The sequence below is a fragment of the Bos indicus x Bos taurus genome, chromosome X (assembly GCF_003369695.1).
Source record: "Bos indicus x Bos taurus breed Angus x Brahman F1 hybrid chromosome X, Bos_hybrid_MaternalHap_v2.0, whole genome shotgun sequence".
In the NCBI taxonomy this organism is placed as follows: domain Eukaryota; kingdom Metazoa; phylum Chordata; class Mammalia; order Artiodactyla; family Bovidae; genus Bos; species Bos indicus x Bos taurus.
Window position 1 is genome coordinate 71,262,143 of NC_040105.1, and position 17,455 is coordinate 71,279,597.

Below are 17,455 nucleotides of genomic sequence, written 5' to 3' on the forward strand. Positions count from 1 at the left end.
TTAACAGAATGAAAGGAAATAGTTATATGATAATCTCAATAGATGTAAAAAAGTCTCTCAACAAAATTTAACATCCATTCCTCATAAAGACTCTATAAATTTGGCATAGAAGGAGCATACCTCAATAGAATAAAGACCTTATATGACAAATGCACAGCTAACATCATACTCAATGGTGAAAGAAGTACAAAACAGTGGTGCATATTCTCACCACACCTATTCAACACAGTATCAAAAGTCTTAGCTGGGAAAATCACAGAAGAAAAAAGAAATAAAAGGCATCAAAATTTGCAGGAAATAAGTAAAATATTCTCTATTGGCAATGATTTATATATATATATATATATATATATATATATATATATATTTATTTATTTATAATAGCACCAAGAGTACACAGAAATATATTTACCTAAGGAGATAAAAGATCTCTAATCTAAAAACTACAAGACATTGAATAAAACACAAAAAAAGGGAAAGATACCTAGGTCCAGGAGGAATTAATATTATTAACATGCCTATTCTATCCAAAGGCATCTATGATTCCAATGCAATACTTATCAAGATAGAATAAAGACCTTATATGACAAATGCACAGCTAACATCATACTCAATGGTGAAAGAAGTACAAAACAGTGGTGCATATTCTCACCACACCTATTCAACACAGTATCAAAAGTCTTAGCTGGGAAAATCACAGAAGAAAAAAGAAATAAAAGGCATCAAAATTTGCAGGAAATAAGTAAAATATTCTCTATTGGCAATGATTTATATATATATATATATATATATATATATTTATTTATAATAGCACCAAGAGTACACAGAAATATATTTACCTAAGGAGATAAAAGATCTCTAATCTAAAAACTACAAGACATTGAATAAAACACAAAAAAAGGGAAAGATACCTAGGTCCAGGAGGAATTAATATTATTAACATGCCTATTCTATCCAAAGGCATCTATGATTCCAATGCAATACTTATCAAGATTCCAATTAAATATTTATAGAATTAGAAAAAAAAAAACTCCTAAAATTTATGTGTAATGACAAAGAACCCTGAATAGCTAAGGAAATTCTGAGAAAAGAACAAGGCAGGTGTCATCACACTTACAGATTTGAAGCTATACTCTTAAGGTATAGTCATCAAAAGAGTATCAGATCAGATCAGTCACTCAGTCGTGTCCGACTCTTTGCGACCCCATGAATCGCAGCACGCCAGGCCTCCCTGTCCATCACCAACTCCCGGAGTTCACTCAGACTCATGTCCACTGAGTCAATGATGCCATCCAGCCATCTCATCCTCTGTCGTCCCCTTCTCCTCCTGCCCCCAAAATAGTATGGTGCTATTATAAAACAAACAGATGAGTGCAACAGAATCAAGAGCACAGAAATAAATCCGACTATATATAGTCAACTGATATTTGACAAGAAAGTTGAGAATACTCATTGGAAAAAATGATAGTTTTTTCATTAATCGGTCCTGGGATATTCACATGTATAAGAATGAAACAGAACCAATATCTTACAGCACTTGCTAAAATTAACTAAAATATATAAAAGAATTAAATGTAAGACCTGAAACAACAAGACTGCTTGAAAAAGCAGGAATAAAGCTCTCTGACCTGGATCTTGTAATGTTTTTTTATGACACCTAATGTAGAAGCAATAAAATAAAAATAAACAAGTGGGACTACATTGAACTAAAAAGATTATGCAAAGCAGAAGTGGTCATCAACAAATTGAAAAAAGAAATTGCAGAACGGAAAAAAAATATTTGCAAACCACATAGCTGATAAGGGGTTAATATACAAAATATATAAGGAATACATACAACAAAAAACAAGCAAAAAAAGCAGACAAAAATATCCCAATTTAAAATAATAGAGCTAAGAACCTGAGTATATATTTCTCCAAAGAAGATATATGAAATGCTATTAGGTACATAAAACGATGCTCAACATTACTAGTCATTCAGTTCAGTTTAGTTCAGTAGCTCAGTCGTGTCTGACTCTTTGTGACTCCATGAATCACAGCACGCCAGGCTTCCCTGTCCATCACCAACTTCCAGAGTTTACTCAAACTCACGTCCATCGAGTCGGTGACGCCATCCAGCCATCTCATCCTCTGTCGTCCCTTTCTCCTCCTGCCCCCAATCCCTCCTAGCATCAGAGTCTTTTCCAATGAGTCAACTCTTCTCATGAGGTGGCCTCATTAGGATAGAGCAAATTAAAGCCACAATGAGATATCACCTCAGTCCTGTTAGAATGGCCTTTATTAAATAGACAAGAGAAAACAAACGCTGGCATGGATGTGGAGAAAAGGGAACATGTGTGCACTATTAGTGAAATTGTAAGTTGGTGCCGTCACTATAGAAAACAGTATGAAGGATCCTCAAAAAAAAAAAAAAAGAAAGAAAAAGAAAACAGAACTGTTATATGGTATGATCTGGCAATTCTATTTCTTAGAATATATCCAATGAAGATAAAAACAGTGTCTCAAAAAGATATCTGCCCTCCCATGTTAATAGCAGCATTACTTACTGCCGGGGTCCAGCCCCGGCTGATCCAGGATATTCAGAGAGACGGCATAGGTGACCTATTTATTTAAATATTTATCAAAGATATAAAGAGTAATAGAATGAGGATAGCTCAGTGAGGAAATTCAGTGGAGAAAAGAGGCTGAGTAGCTTGGTTTACGTGGGAGACCAATAAAACTTCAAGACAAGAAGTTTGCACCACTTACATCGGCCGCAGGTGTCCTTCCTTCTCCCGAAGGAGAGGAGACACTGAGGCCTCCCCGGTCGGGTCTTAGAAGCCCAGGCATAATTAGCAAGCATGGAGGGTTCCGCGCTCCAGATGGAGACTCAGCCAGAATTTGAGAGAGAGTGACATGGGGAGACCAAGTTTTGGTGAACAAGGCCCACACTTTATTTTCCAAAGTAGTTTTTATACCTTAAATTGTGCATAGAGGATAATGGGGGAAGGGGTGGAGTCATGCAAGGACAGCAGCTCCTGGTCCTAATCGAAGCCAGGCTTTCAAACTTATCATATGCAAAAGTTCAGGTGAATTACATCATCTTCTGGCCAGGAGGCCTGTTAACATTTTAAGAAACTTATCTTTCTCTAAAGGTGATTATTCCAAAGTCAGGCACCAGCCTCCAAAAAAAGCATTGGACAAAGCTGCATTCCTATAGGGCAAAGGTGAGGTGGGCTCAATCAAGAAAAGAATTAACTCAAGGGTCCAAGGTTACAAACATTGAGGCTACTACTTACATTTCTATACACCCATTATATCAATCAATACACTGCCAAGGACACAGTAGGTAAGGAGTATGGAGACTTAGCAGCAAACATTGGCCCAATAAGTAAGTGAAAAACCCTTCACCAATACAATTTCTAATCAATCTTTTAACTACTCAAAGGACTCTGTGTTTAGACAGTTTAGAACATCTCCTGCCTCTCACAGTTGGGAGGCTCTGAACAATCACATGTGGCCGGAAAAACCTATTCAGGCAGGCAAGAGGATTTCCAAAGTAGTTTGTAGGTTAAACACTGTCACACCCAGGAATTATTAACTGGAGCTGTAAGCTAACTCTTTTTTCAGAGAGAGGTAGTGGGGGACAACCCCCCGTAAAGTCATAGGTGTAGGTGAAAGCACAAAGCAGAAAGTAGGCAGACTCTGGTTTTGGGGGTAAATGCTTGAGAATTTCCAGGGGGACTCCTGAGGCTCGATCCCGCCTTTGCGTTTGCCGAGCCTCCTTCCTCATGACCTTTGTCATGGGTGGAGTTCCTCACACTGGCTCCCGGCAGTGATAGAATTCCAGTTGAGCTATTCCAGATCCTGAAAGATGATGCTGTGAAAAGTGCTGCACTCAATACGCAATATGCCAGCTCCCGGCAACTTACAATAACCAGGACAAGGAAATAACCTGTGTCCACTGAAGTGTATACTGATAAAGAAGTTGCATTATATATGTGTAAAAATTAATACCAGTATTTTTCAAAATCTTCCAAAAAGTCTAAGAGGAGGAAACACTTCCAAATTCATTCTATGGGGTCGGTATTACCCAGATAACAAAGCCAGATAATCACACTACAAGAAATAAGACTATAGACCAAGATCAGTGATGAACACAGATGAAAAAATTCTTAATAAAATATCAGCAAACCAAATTTAAGAACTCATTAAAAGAATTATACACCATGCTGCTGCTGCTAAGTCACTTCAGTCGTGTCAGACTCTGTGCAACCCCATAGATGGCAGCCCACCAGGTTCCTCTGTCCCTAGGATTCTCCAGGCAAGAACACTGGAGTGGGTTGCCATTTCCTTCTCCAATGCATGAAAGTGAAAAGTGAAAGGGAAGTCACTTAGTCGTGTCCAACCCTCAGCGACCCCATGGACTGCTGCCCATCAGGCTCCTCTGTCCATGGGATTTTCCAGGCAAGAGTACTGGAGTGGGGTGCCATTGCCTTCTCCATTATACACCATGACTAATAGTAAATGTGATACACCATATCAGTAGAATGAAAGACAAATTTTATATGTTCATCTCAATAGAACAGAAAAAATTTGACAGAATACACAATTCTTTTATGATAAATATTCTCAACAGATTGGGTAGAGAAAGGACACATCCTAACACAATAAAGGTCATAAACTACGAACACATAGCTAACATTATATTCAGTGGAGAAAACTGAAATCATTTTCTCTAAGATCAGGAGCAAGTAAAGGTGCCTTCTCTCTCCATTCTTATTTAACATAGTACTAGAAATCCATGCTAGAGCAATCAGCTAAGACAAATAAATATTATAAAAGGCATTTGAACTGGAAAGAAAGAAGCAAAATTGTCACTATTTGCTAATGATATGACTTTATGTTGAAAATCCCCAAATATCAACTAAAAGCATATTGGATATAATCAATGGATTTTTGCAAACTTGCAGGATGTAAAATCAATACACAGAAATTAGGTGATTGTGGAAACAGTGTCAGACTTTATTTTGGGGGGCTCCAAAATCACTGCAGATGGTGACTGCAGCCATGAAATTAAAAGACACTTACTCCTTGGAAGGAAAGTTATGACCAACCTAGATAGCATATTCAAAAGCAGAGACATTACTTTGCCAACAAAGTTCCGTCTAGTCAAGGCTATGGTTTTTCCAGTGGTCATGTATGGATGTGAGAGTTGAACTGTGGAGAAAGCTGAGCACCGAAGAATTGATGCTTTTGAACTGTGGTGTTGGAGAAGACTCTTGAGAGTCCCTTGGACTGCAAGGAGATCCAACCAGTCCATCCTAAAGGAGATCAGTCCTGGGTATTCATTGGAAGGACTGATGCTGAAGCTGAAACTCCAATACTTTGGCCACCTCATGTGAAGAGTTGACTCATTGGAAAAGACTCTGATGCTGGGAGGGACTGGGGGCAAGAGGAGAAGGGGACGACAGAGGATGAGATGGCTGGATGGCATCACTGACTCGATGGACGTGAGTCTGAGTGAACTCCGGGAGTTGGTGATGGACAGGGAGGCCTGGCGTGCTGCAATTCATGGGGTCGCAAAGAGTTGGAAATGATTGAGTGACTGAACTGAACTGCACTGAACAATAAGAAATCTGAAAAATAAAGTTTTAAAAATATCCAATTCACAATAGCATTAAACACAATGAAGCATTTAAGAGTAAAATTATCCAAGGAATTGAAAGATCTGTGCAATAAAAACATATGAGACCTTCTTGAAAGAAATTGAATAAAACACAAAAATGGAAGGATATTCTGTTTTCATGGATTGGAAGAGTTAATATTGCTGACTCAAAATGTCCTTGCTACTAAAGTCATCTATAGATCCAATGCAACCTCTATCAAAGTTCCAATGATTTATTTTATAGAAATATAAAAACAATTGTAAAACCCATAAGGAAGCACAAAGGATCATGAATAGCCAGAGCAATCATAAGAAAGAATAAGAAAACACAAGTCATCACTCATCCTGATTTTAAACTACTAAAGTCATATGGTACTGGCAAAAAAAAAAAAAAAAAAAAAAAGAGACACATAAATCAATGGAACTTAAAAGCCCAGAATTAAACCCCTACATAAATGGTAAGCTAATATTTGATAAGGAAACCTGGAGCATCCAATGGGGAAAGGACAGTCTCTTCAAGAAATGGTGGCGGGAAAACTGGCTAACCAACAGAAGGAAAAATGAGTTTGGGTCCTTATATAACTCATTCAAAAATATTAAATCAAAATGGATTGAAGACTTAAAACATAAGGCCTGAAAATGTAAACATTTTAGAAGAAAACAGGAAAGACTCTCCTTGACATTTGTCTTGAAAATGTTTTTTTGGGTACAGCACCAAAATCACAATCAAAAAAAAAAAATCACAATCAAAAGAAAAAAGTCAATAAATGGGACTACATCAAATAAAATTTTCTGCAAAATGAAAGAAACAATATCAAAATGAAAAAGCAACCTGCAGAACTGGAGAAAATTTTTACAATGAATTGAATCAGGAGTTAATATCCAAAATTTATAAAGAACTCATTCAATTAATTCATTATAAAAAATCTGATTCAAAAATGGGAAGAGGAGATATACTTTTGTCCAAATGGCCAACGAATATATGAAAATGTGCTTAACCTTGCTAATCATGAGGGCAATTAAAATGAAAACTTGGATGAGATATTATCTCAGACCTGTAAAAATAATGATTATCATGAAGACAAGAGAAAACAAGTATTGAATAGCAAGGATGTGGAGAAAAGGAAATCCTTGTACACTGTTGGTGGGATTGTAAACTGATTTAGCTACTTTGGAGAACAGCATTTCTATGCCTCATAAACTAAAAACACAACTACCACGTAATCCAGCAAGACCACTTCTGGGTTTATCAGTTCAGTTCAGTAATTCAGTCGTGTCCAACTCTTTGTGACCCCATGGACTGCAGCATGCCAGGCTTTCCTGTCCATCACCAATTCCCAGAGCTGTCTCAAACCATTGAGTCGGTGATGCCACCCAACCATCTCATTCTCTGTTATCCCCTTCTTCTCCTCCCTTCAATCTTTCCCAGCGTCAGGGTCTTTTCCAGTGAGTCATTTCTTCACATCAAGTGGTCAAATATTGGAGCTTCAGCTTCAGTATCTGTCCTTCCAATGAGTATTCAGGACTGATTTCCTTTAGGATGGATTGGTTGGATTTCCTTGCAGTCCAAGGGACCCTCAAGAGTCTTCGCCAACACCACAGTTCAAAAGTATCAATTCTTAGGTGATCAGCTTTCTTTATGGTCCAACACTCACATCCATACATGACTATGGGAAAAACCATAGCTTTGACTAGACAGACCTTTGTCGGCAAAATAATGTCTCTGCTTTTTAGTATGCTGTCTAGGTTTGTCATAGCTTTTCTTCCAAGGAGCAAGCATCTTTTAATTTCATTGCTGCAGTCACCATCTGCAGTGATTGTGGAGCCCAAGAAAATAATGTCTGTCACTGTTTCCACTGTTTCCTCATCTATTTGCCATGAAGTGATGGGACTAATGCCATGATCTTAGTTTTTTGAATGTTGAGTTTTAAGCCAACTTTTTCACTCTCTGCTTTCACTTTCATCAAGAGGCTCTTCAGTTCCTCTTAACTTTCTGCCAAAAGGGTGGTGTCATCTAGCTATATACTTAAATTAAATGATAATTGGTTATCAAAGAGACATACACAGTCTTATATTTATTGCAGCATTATTCACTATAGTCTAGATATGGACATAACTTTTGTCTGTCAACAAAAGAGTCAATAAAGAATGTGTATATATATATATATATATTATAAGCTGAAGAAAATGAGCAAGGCATACATATAATATTTACTTTTATGTTATTCTATTCTGGTATTAAAAATGGAAATTCTGCCATTTACAACAATGTGGATGGACCTTAAGGACATCATGTTAAGTAACACAGAGGAAGATTGATACTATGTGACTTCTCTTGTATGTGGAATTTAAAAAAAGAAATGAAAATAATTAAGTCAGAGAGCAAAATGTTAGAACCAGGAGCTGCAAGGTGGAAAAACAGGGGAGATGTTTTTTAAAAGTACATATGTGCAACTAGTAGATAAACAAGTCCTGGAGACCTATACACAGTATAGTGATTACAAACAACAAAACTGTATTATAAACATTAAACTTGCTAAGAGATTACATCTTCATCCTACCACATGAGGAAATGTTAATCACGTGATGCAATAGACTTTTTTTTAATGCTACAATGGCAATTACATTGCAATTAAATGTATCAAATCACTATATTTTATACTTTAAACTTACGTAATGTTATACGTCAAGTATATCTCAATAAAAATACATACTTTGAAAAGGGAAACAGACAATGAGGGTAAATAAGTTGAACTCTGTTTTCTCATATACTATTGTTTGAAATTCTGTATCAACAGACAATTTTTGCTTTATAGCATACAAAAACAGTTTAGATTTATTGTTTATCATAAAGGCTTTGCAAGATCTTCTGGTGCCATTAAACTCATCTAAGAGGAAACATATTCTTCTTTTTTTTTTGCATTGTGTGCATTTTCTTGTGTTTGTTTGACTATATATAGATAGATAGATTTATATATGGTTTTTTTCTCCTTGTTCTTTGCACAGAACTTCAAATACTCTTGGGGTTTCCAGAGTGGTACAAGTATATTTGTTATGCTGATAAATTAACTTATTAAGGAGTACCTAGATAGCTTCATAATGGGGGATGGGTCACCAAAAAGAGCAATTATATGATTAGAATGTTGGAACTCTGAGTCAGACTAATGTTCAGGATGGGAAGAGAGGCTGCAGATTCAGTTCAATAACTTGACAACTTAATCAGCCATGCCTTCATAGTTAAAACTGGAAAAAAAATATCTGAAAGTTGAGATTTGGAGGAGATTCCTTGTTAGTGGACATATTGAGATCCTGGGAAGTCGGCACTGTCTGACTCTACTTGAACAGAAACTCTTGCACTCAGAACCCTCCCAGACCTTGCCCTATGTATCCTTATCTGGATACACATATGTATATATTTTATTTAAATTTTATTTTATTTTTAAACTTTACATAATTGTATTAGTTTTGCCAAATATCAAAATGAATCCGCCACAGGTATACATGTGTTCCCCATCCTGAACCCTCCTCCCTCCTCCCTCCCCATACCATCCCTCTGGGTCGTCCCAGTGCACTAGCCCCAAGCATCCAGTATCGTGTATCGAACCTGGACTGGCAACTCGTTTCTTACATGATATTTTACATGTTTCAATGTCATTCTCCCAAATCTTCCCACCCTCTCCCTCTCCCAGAGAGTCCATAACACTGTTCTATACATCAGTGTCTCTTTTGCTATCTCATACACCGGGTTATTGTTACCATCTTTCTAAATTCCATATATATGCGTTAGTATACTGTATTTATGTTTTTCCTTCTGGCTTACTTCACTCTGTATAATAGGCTCCAGTTTCATCCACCTCATTAGAACTGATTCAAATGTATTCTTTTTAATGGCTGAGTAATACTCCATTGTGTATATGTACCACAGCTTTCTTATCCATTCATCTGCTGATGGACATCTAGGTTGCTTCCATGTCCTGGCTATTATAAACAGTGCTGCGATGAGCATTGGGGTACACGTGTCTCTTTCCCTTCTGGTTTCCTCAGTGAGGATACACATATGTATATTTTATAACAAAATAATAATTGTAAACAGAACACTTTCCTGAATTCGAAATCATTCTAGTGAATTATTTAGCCTAGGGGCATTGTTGGAGGCCCCAAATTGTAGCCAGCTGAACAGAAGTGGGATCACTTGAATATATATGAAACTTGTGGTTAGTTTCTGTAGTGTTGGTGGTCTTATGAAGGACTTGCTCTTGTGGGGTCTGTGTTAACTTTGTGTTGTATCAGAATTGAACTGTAGGATAACTTGTTTGTGTCAGAAAATTGGTGGCAGAGCAATACTGGAAATCTAGACGTAACTATATTTTCACTCTCAACCACATGCAACTTTGAATAGCAAGACCGTCCCTATAAACTTATTTGTGTCAGCTAGCAGAGAACTTGTTAGAACAATTACTATATTCTTAGATAAATAGTCCTTCTAATGCAAACAAAAATTGAAAGATCTAGTTGATTTAATAATTTCCAGTAACTAAGTTGAAAGATATAATAAAGAAAATAAAAAGGAAATGAAGCCAGTGGTTTCACCAGTAACCAGTAGTTTAAATTACCAGTTGACTCAGTGGTTTTTAAAAGTCCAAATTTATTTTCTTGCAATAGACACAGCTCTGAATCAAAATGTTAGTCTTACAAAATAGTGTGACACTTGAATTTTGCATACTTCAAAAACTTAATATCTCCTCAATGAGAACAATCTGTTCATCTTGGTTTTAAGCTGTCATACTTGGTTGTATTCCAAACCCATTTAAACATGATTTAAAAGCATGGTAAAGCCTACACCTGAGGCAAAATAGAATTAGGCCAAGAAGAGCATTATAAAGGTACCTAACAATATTAAACAGGGTTAAGGTTAGGTTAGGTTTAGTCACTCAGTTGTGTCTGACTCTTGCAACCTGATGGACTATATAGCCTGCCAGACTCCTTTGCCCATGGGATTCTCCAGGCAAGAATACTGGAATGGGTTGCCATTTCCTTCTCTAGGGCTTTTCCCAACCCAGGGATAGAATCCGGGTCTCCTGCATCGCAGGCAGACTCTTTACCAACTGAGCCACCAGGGAAGCCCCATATTAAACAGAAACTCAAACAAAAAGAATGAACTTCCTCAAAGACATTGCTTGGGAAGGAAATTCTCTAGTCCTCTATGAATCCATCCAACCTGATAATTGCTCCCATGGGACCTTGCAGAGGTATTTAAAAACCATTTTGAAAAATCCAATCACTGCTGGACTTAAGGTAAGAATCATGGAACATTCTAACTCTTTATTTATCAACTATAATTCTAGTCTATCATTTCTGAATATGTATAAAATACTCCAATCATCCTTTCTTATCTAACACAAACTATATTGGGTTCCGGATTTGGGGTCTGAACTTAATAGGTGTAGGGAAATTCCCATCAGTACCTCTGCCATTGCTCAATTTAGGCTCTGAGTTAAGCAAGACAATTATTTACTAGCAAATCTTCTAAACTGAGATAGTGTAACTGAATGTGGGGTCCGGCTGCTCACTGCTCAAAAGCCATTAAAGAGGACAGGGTGGTGGAAAGGAAAGTTTGCTTTATTTTGGATGCTGGCAAGCCAGAGTGGGCAGGGTGAATGCCTTTTAAAAGTCTGACTTTTCTCCCCCACCCCAACAATCAAGGAACAAGTGTTTCTGTAGGCTGAGGGAGGTGTCTACATGTAGAAATATATATCTTGAGATTGGTCATTGGTGGTCTGGCCAGCAGCAACTTGATTGTTTCAGGTACAGTTAATCTTCAGTTTGATGGTTGGATAGTTGCCATTTCCTTGAGGCTAATTCTTGGAATTGTGATAGCTTATCTCATGTCTAAAGTCTGGTCATTATGTAGTTAACTTTTTCCACCTGGTGGGGTTTCATTATCTATAAGGTTGCTCACAGGATATGGCTCAGAATATTGTCTATAGTCCTGGAGATGAACTAAAAATCCTTGACTATGCTCAATGACTAAACTATTAACATTTGGTCTGCTTTAACTGTTTTTCTTTGTTTCTGCATGTTCTCACTTCTGTGATTAAACTCATTCTTTGGCTATTTTTTTTCCCACAGACAAAAGGCAGATTGAGGACATGAAGGGCAAAGACCATAGGGTCCTGCTCAGTTTCAATAGTTTACTGCAAATCAGTAGCTTGTATATAATAACCTTGGAAATGCAATTTGAATTTTACTTAGCAATATGATTAAATAGTTCATAACTAAAGAGAAGTTTGGAAAATAAAATGTAGCCAGAATAAGAGATGGAATTCTGGGTTGAGCCCTTTTAAGTTTCCTTGTCTACTGGTTAGACTCATCACAACCTATGTCATTGACTTTATTTACTTCTATCAGTTTCAGATACCTCTGGGAATTAATAAACAGTGTCTTCTAAAATTGCTGCCATAAGTATGAAGAGGTAGGGGAAGAACTATGGGTTTTGGAGACAAGAGGGTGAGTAAGGATCATTAGAACTGCTGGAGAAGCATGTGCATTTAGAAAAGTAGTTTCTAATAATATAATATACTTAATATAAATAATTTGCAAAGTTTTTTTTTTCCCCTTTGAAGCATTTTTTTTTCCTTTTCCTGTTTGACTATGAAAATAAAACAAATTAGTAGCCATGATAAGTAGAGTGATCTACAATGTGTTGTAGTTCAACATTAACTAGAATAGAAAAGTTGTAGAAATTCACTTGTCTTAATACTTGCACTAATTAAACAGTTAAATATTGAATGAATACCATGCAACATGATTTGTGTTAGGCACTAGGGATATGAAGAAAATAATAACAGTTTAGCTTAATGGTACTGTCTCAACTTTCACCTCATATTTGCTTCTCAGAGCATTTTAAACCTGTTTCTTCTGTCATAATTTTATTATTTATCCATCTAATAGCAAATATTTTTTGACAAACAACTAGTGCCAGATACTAGCTGGGCATTGTGAGCTTACCATCTAGATAACTTATGGTCAAAATTATGTACATTTATACATAAATTTCTGTGTTTGGTTTCCAAGGTAATATATATATATATATGGCTCAGTGGTAAAGAATCTGTCTGCAATGCAGGAGACACAGGTTTGATCCCTGGGTTGAGAAGATCCCCTGGAGAAGGAAATGACAACCCACTCCAGTATTCTTGCCTGGAGAATCCCATGGAGAGAAGAGCCTGGTGGGCTATAGTCCATGGGGTCACAGAGTCAGACACGACTGAAGTGACTTAACACACATGCAAAGGAGGGCATGAGTCTGCTTTGTATTATTATTATTATTTTTAAAGAGAGGCATGAGTCTAAAATGAGGTTTAAAAAAGATATCACTAAAATAGATGATTGAGTCTCTTATTCTGAGGGTAAGTTTCATTAGGAGTAAAAAGCTCATTTCTATTTTTATAGGCATATGTCTGAGTGAAAATGGAGATTTATGCTACTTATTTGGATCACTGTAGTAAGAAACAAGCTTATTTTAACAAATTAGGTTAAGCTCCCCCCCTTTTTTCTCTTACCATCACTTTTATAGAAAAGCAAAGTGAAATTCATAAGTCTTTAAATTTTATCTACAGTTTAGTTAGCTTTCATACAGTATTTTGTCCTGTGACAAATTAATGTTTCTGAACTCTATTATGTTATTATTATAATCAATAGATTTCTACTATAATCTTAGGAGGTTTAACAGTCTTTGGAACCTCTGTTTTTAATGTGTAAACTCAGGTAATTAGACTATGATTTGTACAGATCTTTCCATTATTAAAGTTTTATAGTTTTATGAAATTATCTGTATTGTCTGAATAATTAGAAATGTTACTAAAAGTCTTTATGCCATGGTGTATGAAGGTAAGAATATCCCTGTCTTTAGGTCACCACAAAATTATTCTAGATTGTAAAATAGCAGTGCAAACTTTAGCAGTACAGGCATAGCTCACAAGACAGTCATTTCAGAATTTAGTATTTTATGTCATAGTTCACACCTTATGATAAAATGGGTATCTACCTTCATCAGTTTAGGGAGGAATAATGCAAAGAGCTACTACATTTGCCTTTGATTTCCTTCTAAGTGTTCTCAAATCCCTAGAAAGTATTCAGGCAAATTTTCATAGATCATCACAGCAAAGCTGTCCAAGATTTGGATTTTGTAGTTCAGAAAATATTCCATAATGTAAAAATTAAATGAGACTAACAAAGGTTGTGTTTTACCAAGCACATTAAAGCAAATCACCAACGAATTAGGGAAACTATTACCTCTATTTCAATTACATTTAATTTTAAAGAATATACTCAAGGAGAGACTCTCAAGATGGCAGAGTAAGAGGTGGAGTTCACCTTCCTCTGCACAGATACACCAAAAATGGATATAGGGCTTCCCTGGTGGCTCACTGGTAAATAATCCAACTGTCAATGCAGGGGACAGGTTCAGTCTCTGGTACAGGAAGATCCCACATGCCATAGAGTAACTAAAAAAAAATCAGAGAGAGAAATTAAGGAAACAATCCCATTTACCAGTGCAATAAAAATAATCAAATGTCTAGGAAAAAAATCTATCTAAAAAGGCAAAATATCTATATGCAGAAAGATATACACTGATGAAAGAAATCAAAGACTACTTAAACTGATAGAGAGATATAACATGCTATTGGATTTTAATAATCAATATTATGAAAATTACTAACTATCCAAAGCAATCTACAGGTTCAATGCAATCCTTATCAAACTACCAATGTTATTTTTCATAGTGGTAGGCTGCAGTCCATGGGGTCGCCGCGAGACAGAAACGACTGAGCGGCTTCACTTTCACTTTTCACTTTCATGCATTGGAGAAGGAAATGGCAAACGACTCCAGTGTTCTTGCCTGGAGAATCCCCGGGATGGGGGAGCCTGGTGGGCTGCCGTCTATGGGGTCGCACAGAGTCGGACACGACTGAAGCAACTTAGCAGCAGCAGCAGCTAGAACAAAATATTTCAGTTTCTATGGTAACACAAAAGACTTTGAATAGCCAAAGCAATCATGAGAAAGAAGAATGGAGCTGGAAGAATCAACCTTCCTGACTCCAGAAAATACTAGAAAGCTACAATCATCAAGAAAGAATGGAACTAGCACAAAAACAAAAATATAGATTAATGGAACAAGATAGAAAGCCAAAAGTTAAAGCCATGCATCTGTGGACACCTTAACTTTGACAAAGGAGGCAAGAATATACAATGGAGAAAGACAGCCTCTTCAATAAGTGGTGATAGGAAAACTAAACAGCTACATGTAAAAGAATGACTAGAGCATTTCCTAACACTTTACACAAAAATAAACTCAAAATGGATTAAAGACTTAAAAGCAAATCCAGAAAATATAAAGCTTGTAGAGGAGAACATAGGCAGTATACACTTTGACATAAATGGCATCAAGATCCTCTTTTACCCATCTCCTAGAATAATAGAAATAAAAATAAAAATAAGCAAAGTGGACCTAATTAAGCTTGAAAACTTTTGCACAGCAAAGGAAACAATAAATGAGATTAAAAGACCAGCTTCAGAATTGGAGAAAATAATGCAAATGAAGCAACTGACAAAGGATTAGTCTCCAAAATACATAAAGGACACATACAGGTCAATATCAGAAAAACAAAAAGCCCATTCACAAAATGAGCCGAAGATCTAAATGAACATTTCTTCAAATATAGCATACAGATGGCCAATAAATACATGAAAAGATGATTAACAAAGTTTATTAGCAGAGAAATGCAAGTCAAAATTACAATTACCTCACACCAATCAGAATGGCCATCATTAAAAAAAAAAACAAAACTACAAACAGTAAATGCTGGAGAGGATGTGGACAAAAGGGAACCCTATTGAATTTTTGCAGGAATGTAAATTGGTGCAACCACTATGGAGAACAGTACGGGCATTCCTTAATAAATCAGGAATAAAACTACCTCATGACCCAGCAACCCCACTACTGGACATATACCCTAAGGAAACCACAATTAAAGAAGACACATGAACCCCAATGATCATTATAGCACTATTTACAATAGCCAGGAAATGAAAGCAATCTAAATATTCATCAACAGATGAATGGATAAAGAAGTTGTGGTATATACGCATATAACCATAGAATATTGTTCTACCATTAAAAAGAATGAGTTTGATTCAGTTCTAGTGAGGTGATGAATGTAGAGCCTGTTATACAGAGTGAAGTAAGTGAGAAAGAAGAAAAGAAATATCATATATTAAGGCATATATGTTGAATCTAGAAAAATAATGCTGATGAAAGTATTTACAGAGAAGAAATGGGCACAAAAACATAGAGAATGGTCTGGTGGACACAGTGGAGGAAGGAGAGGGTAAGATAGACTGAGAAAGTAGCATTTAAACTTATAAAGTATCATGTGTAAAAGATAATTAGCAGGAAGTTGCTGTATAACACACTGAGAACAGCCTGGTGCTCTATGATGACCTAGAGGGGTGGAATGTAGGGGGAGTGAGGGAGGCTCCAGAGAGAGGAGTTATATATTTATTACTATGACTGATTCACATTAATGTACGGCAGGAAACACTATACAAACTTTTGTCAACAGAGTAATGTCTCTGGTTAGTCATAGCTTTTCTTCTAGGGAGCAAGGGTCTTTTAATTTCATGGCTGCATGTGAAGCACTGATTTTGGAGCCCAAGAAAATAAATTCTGTCACTGTTTCCATTTTTTCCCCATCTATTTGCCATGAACTGATGGGATTGGATGCCATGATCTTCATTTTTTGAATGCTGAATTTTAAGCCAGCTTTTTCACTCTCCTCTTTCACCTTCATAAGAGGCTCTTTAGTTCCTCTTCACTTTTTACCATTAGGGTGGTGTAATCGGCATATCTGAGGTTATTGATATTTCTCCCGGCAATTCTGATTCCAGCTTTTCAACCCAGCATTTCACATTAAATAAGCAGCATGATAATATACAGCCTAGATGTACTCCTTTCCCAATTTGGAACCAGTCCATTGTTCCATGCCCAGTTCTAACTGTTGCTTCTTGACCTACATTCAGGTTTCTCAGGAGGCAGGTAAGGCGGCCTGGTATTAACACCTCATTAAGAATTTTCCGCAGTTTGCTGTGCTTCACACTGTCAAAGGCTTTAGTGTAGTCAATGAAGCAGAAGTAGATGTTTTTCTGAAACTCTCTTGCTTTTTCTATGATGCAATGTATGTTGGCAATTTTATCTTAACAGTATGAAAAGGCAAAAAGAAGAAGACATAACGATTATTAATATATATGCACCCAACATAGTAGCACCTCAATACATAAGAAAATGCTAACAACTATTAGAGGAGAAATTGACAGTGATACAGTGACAGTGGGGAACTTTAATGCCACTCGCACCAGTGGACAGATCATCCAGACAGAAAATTAATAAGGAAATGCAAATTTTAAATAATTTATATCTACAGGGCATTTCATCCAAAAATAATAGATTTCACTGTTTAACTCTTACAACTCAAGAATAAAACATCCAATAACTCATTTAAAATGGGAAATTATTTGAATAGACTTTTATTCAAAGTTGATATACAAAAGCCAGCATATGAAAATAAGCTAAATATCACTAGTTATTTGAAAATGTAAATTAAAATCACAGAATACTAGTTAATACCCACTAAGATAACTATAATAAATGAGATAATAGCAAATGTTTGAAAGGCAGTGAAAGTATCAGAACCTTCATATATTACTGGTAGAATGTAAAATTCTGCATCCACTTTGGAAAACAATTTG